The following is a 5233-nucleotide window of genomic DNA, read 5'->3' as shown; positions in this document are numbered from 1 at the left end:
GAATGTGGTCTGTGGACACTTAAGGGACAGTCGTGACAAGTGTGTTTCATTTGGTGATCTCATGAAGGACAGGAAACCCTCTACTGTGTCTTTTGGTTGTGTACACTTCTTAATTATGGAGTCTACATCTAAATATTGTGAAATGTTTGTGATTAAACATGAAACTATTTGTGAAAAGATGTAATGTTAACCTTCTAAATGAGAAAATATGGGTTTTCATATAAAGTTAACCAAATCAGTGGCCACGCCCACATGAGCGTAGACATTACGTCGGCGTCATGGACCGCCCTTTTCTCAGACGTGTATAAAATCTACTCCTGACTAAATTTACATTAGACTAGAAAACATGGAGCTGATGCTACATGTTGAAATGGTTAAGAACTACAACTCTATAGGCCCAGGAGACCAGACAGCGTGGAGTGTTGGCTACACGGGTGAAAATGGTTCAACTCTGAGACTATCGATCACTACAGAATAAGAGCAAATCCTAGACGTAGAATTACTAGTCTCCAGCTGGAAATTAYGTAAATCTAGTACGAGAATAACGACAACCGCGGAAGCATCTATTCTATGCAACGGCCATCTGTACGCCTGACGTATCCATTACAACAGACACTATCCAGAGCCGCTGAGAAAGCTACAACCGCGAAAGACATTGTGACTTCTGTGGACGTTAACCAGAGACTCTGATGAACTGACTCTCCAGCAGACGGACCGGATTCCAACAGAGAAGACAACAACGACATATGGGCGTAAATGTATACATTGCAATTATTTTCCAATGAGCGGCCGTTCATGTGCAAAGGATTAGCATTTCAATTAATATAATTATCAACTGGGTAGTGAATCCATTATGTCTTTCCCGCTCTTTCTGTTCCCACCCCTTTCCATTGTCTACCAAGCCTCACAGAATGGTTTAGCCCACTAGGGATTTTTCAATGTGTTGTGTTAGTAACCAATAACTATATTGTTTGTTTATGTATTTCTGTGATTTGTTTAGTTAGTAAATAAATAATTAAGCCAATTTGTATATCGCTGATTCATTATGGAGGCTAGGGTTCATGCAGATATCCAAGGGTTTGCCATGTTCAGTAATGAGAACTGATGAGGTAATAAAATACATGAATACAAGACTGTACTCGATAAGTTATATATGGGAATTAAAACTCTATAAACAACATATTCCCGTGGTGCCCTGACTTCCTAGGTAATTGAAGTTACATGATTAGTTTAATCGTGTAATTAAATTACACACAGAATTGATTTGCTAAGATAAGTCTTCACATTTAATGATAGTCCAGACACAACACTTGTGTGAATTCTTCAGACTGGTTGTGACTGAGTAAAAACGTTGAACTGTAGCCCAAGACTGTCTAAGTCTGCAGTAACCCAGTACCAGCCTGAACAATACTTTCCCATAGGGCTGCTKTGTCAGTACTGAAGTAAAGTACAGGACCCAGTTTCCATGGATTGAGGTGGAAAACGATGGCATCATGCAGCTCTGTGTGTAGGCTAACTGACAATAAGTTCTATGTGGTGAAAAACACTTATTTACAAGCAGAAAAAAATGTGTCCGCCTGTTCACCATGGGTTGATATGTTATAACAGAAACTATTGTTTTTTCTGTGGTTTTTTTTTCAACAAAGCCGATGAGAGATATTTAGTACCGTGTCAGGCTCTGAATCACAAATTGTTAATCATTCATAAACATGGGTTTGTTTTTGTCAGTTTTGTCTATATAGCTACAGTATGTCTATATACTGTATACACTCAACGATATGTTGCACAGTCACTTTTACCAAGGATTGTCTATTATATTGACAAAATATTCAAGTGACTGCTCTAACAATGGAAATACATGTCCTCAAAGATGGAAGACAGGCGGGAGGAAGGAAGTTCAGGTGGGACCATTCTGGCCAATGAGAGGGCAGATGATGTGCGTGTGAGCAACAGGCCATAGAGATGGAGGACTCTGTATCAGTGCCATTATATTGTCTAAGCCTCAAATGGCGCTGCCTATGCTGTCAATCTCCATTTTAAAATAGTACATTTTCTTCTTCATTGGCTGATTGCTACCAACTCATAGGTTGTGACAAGAGGGAGTACAACTATGACCATAAGTGACTTCGTAGCAGGTTAGAAGAGCATGTTAGCTAACCCAAACCTTTTCCTAACCTTAACCTAGGTCTCCTAACCTACCACGTTAATTATCCTAACCTGCTGCGAAAAAGTCACTTCCAGTCATAGCTGTACTTCCTCTAGTCAGAATCCAACTCATAAGGAATCCCCACCCAGTAGACTGTGTTAAAATGGTGGAAGCCCACAATGGCAATATCCATGCTAAAATTAGCTTTATGCATGATGAGTCCTCTATCTTTATGACTACTGTCACGCCCTGACCATAGAGAGCTGTTTATTCTCTATGGTGGTTGGGGCGTGACAATGACTAGGGTGGGTTATCTAGGTGTTTAATCATCTATGTTGGCCTGGTATGTTTCCCAATGAGAGGCAGCTGTTTATCGTTGTCTCTGATTGGGGATAATATTTAGGCAGCCATTTACCCTTTGTGCTTTGTGGGATCATGTGTTTGTGTAGCTGCCTGTGAGCAGCACAGAACGTCTCGTTTGGTGAGTTTCAATTTATTAAAATATGTGAAACTCTACGCACGCTGCGCCTTGGTCCAATCATTTTGACGAACGTGACAACTACAGGCACAACTCTGATATAAAGTTGTTTTCTTTTCAAAGTTGCCAACCTGCCACAGAGTGTCTACTTATATCAGTGCATTCGTAACAACCTAACCATTAAGAAACGTATATTCGATCAAATAAGCCTCACGTAGCAAATTAGCAATGAAATGTTTTGTTTATGAAATTTGACACTCATTGACCTCCATACAAAAATTCCTTATTTCCGTGTACAGATTTTGAGGCGAAGTAAAACCTCTTGCTTTGCCTCTTCCTCTCTGCTTTTACACAACATTGTCTAGAACATGCCAAGGAGATAATGGTGTAATTGCAGACTGCAATTCGGGGCATTTCTGATATCAGTGTTTCTTNGCCTCAAATGGCGCTGCCTATGCTGTCAATCTCCATTTTAAAATAGTACATTTTCTTCTTCATTGGCTGATTGCTACCAACTCATAGGTTGTGACTAGAGGGAGTACAACTATGACCATAAGTGACTTCGTAGCAGGTTAGAAGAGCATTTTAGCTAACCCAAACCTTTTGCTAACCTTAACCTAGGTCTCCTAACATACCACGTTAATTATCCTATCCTGCTGCGAAAAAGTCACTTCCAGTCGTAGCTGTACTTCCTCTAGTCAGAATCCAACTCATAGGAATCCCCACCCAGTAGACTGTGTTAAAATGGTGGAAGCCCACAATGGTAATATCCATGCTAAAATTAGTTATATCCATGATGAGTCCTCTATCTTTATGACTACAGGCACATCTCTGATATAAAGTTGTTTTCTTTACAAAGTTGCCAACCTGCCACAGAGTGTCTACTTATATCAGTGCATTCATAACAATCTAACCATTAAGAAACGTATATTCGATCAAATAAGCCTCACGTAGCAATTTAGGAATTAAATGTTTTGTTGATGAAATTCGACACTCATACAAAAATTCCTTATTTCCGTGGATGGATTTTGGGGCGAAGTAAAACCTCTTGCTTTGCCTCTTCCTCTGCTTTTACACAACATTGTCTAGAACATGCCAAGGAGATAATGGTGTAATTGCAGACTGCAATTCGGGGCATTTCTGATATCAGTGTTTCTTGATGTCAAGTTACGCATATTGATGCTCGCCATTGATCAGTGGCTGTTTCTTTTAAGTGCATGTATTTTTAWCAACTTAGAAATCTGTAGTCAGAATTAAGAATAGATTGACACTGTCGGTAATTCCACATAAGCAATATAWAACTTTTCAACATGTTCAATAAGACACTTTACCTACCCAATTCTTTATTTGAAGTTGAAATAATCCAACCTGGTCTCAGAGCATTTCGTATTATTCTCTACATAAATCTGCAGAACTCCTTCTGGTATATGTTACGTTTTGTATGGTATGTATTAATCTGTCCATCACCCATTTTGTAAGATATGTTACGAATTACAATTCAGATGTGTTATGAATTTGCAAAATGCATAATATGTTACGAATTTGAAAAAAAACTGATATGTTACGAATTTTAGCTAGCTGGCTAATGTTAGCTAGGCTAGGAGTTAGGGTTAAGTTAGGTTACAGGGTTAGGTTACAGGGTTAAGATTAGGGGAAGTGTTGGCTAACATGCTAAGGCGCTAAAAAGTAGTAAGTAGTTGAAAAGTTGCTCAAATGCTAATGTTATCCGTGATGAGTTTTGAACTCACAACCTTTTGGGTTGCTAGACATTTGTGTTAAAAGCACACCCATCCACCCTGACCAACCACCCTACTTAAATTGTTGTCTTAAAGGAGAATTTCACTATTTAACACCCCAATCTTTAGGGTCCTAAATAGTCTCATTCTAGAGATCCAGGGTGTCCAAAAACATGAACAAAGGATAAAAAAAAAAAGAATTTTAAGAAAACGGCAACGCTCTCAGTATCATGATGCAGGTCTTTAGATGTTGTACAGTCGTGGCCAAAAGTTTTGAGAATGACACAAATATTAATTTTCACAAAGTCTGCTGCCTCAGTGTCTTTAGATATTTTTGTCAGATGTTACTATGGAATACTGAAGTATAATTACAAGCATTTCATAGGTGTCAAAGGCTTTTATTGACAATTACATGAAGTTGATGCAAAGAGTCAATATTTGCAGTATTGACCCTTTTTTTCAAGACCTCTGCAATCTGCCCTGGCATGCTGTCAATTAACTTATGGGCCACATCCTGACTGATGGCAGCCCATTCCTGCATAATCAATGCTTGGAGTTAGTCAGAATTTGTGGGGTTTTGTTTGTCCACCCGCTTCTTGAGGATTGACCACAAGTTCTCAATGGGATTAAGGTCTGGGGAGTATCCTGGCCATGGACCCAAAATATCGATGTTTTGTTCCCAGAGCCACTTAGTTTTCACTTTTGCCTTATGGCAAAGTGCTCCATCATGCTGGAAAAGGCATTGTTCGTCACCAAACTGTTCCTGGATGGGTGGGAGAAGTTGCTCTCTGAGGATGTGTTGGTACCATTCTTTATTCATGGCTGTGTTCTTAGGCAAAATTGTGAGTGAGCCCACTCCCTTGGCTGAGAAGC

General features: G+C 39.4%; 1 long non-coding RNA gene across 1 annotated transcript in view; it reads right to left on the bottom strand.

Moving 5' to 3' along the window:
* LOC139022922 (uncharacterized) overlaps nucleotides 1–5233 on the bottom strand; it is a 36701-nt gene that overhangs the window by 19195 nt on the left and 12273 nt on the right. The window lies entirely within an intron of this gene.

The sequence above is a fragment of the Salvelinus sp. IW2-2015 genome, linkage group LG23 (genome assembly GCF_002910315.2).
Source record: "Salvelinus sp. IW2-2015 linkage group LG23, ASM291031v2, whole genome shotgun sequence".
Taxonomy (NCBI): Eukaryota; Metazoa; Chordata; class Actinopteri; order Salmoniformes; family Salmonidae; genus Salvelinus; species Salvelinus sp. IW2-2015.
The sequence above is the reverse complement of the archived record's forward strand: the minus strand, read 5'-3'. Positions and strand labels throughout refer to the sequence as shown.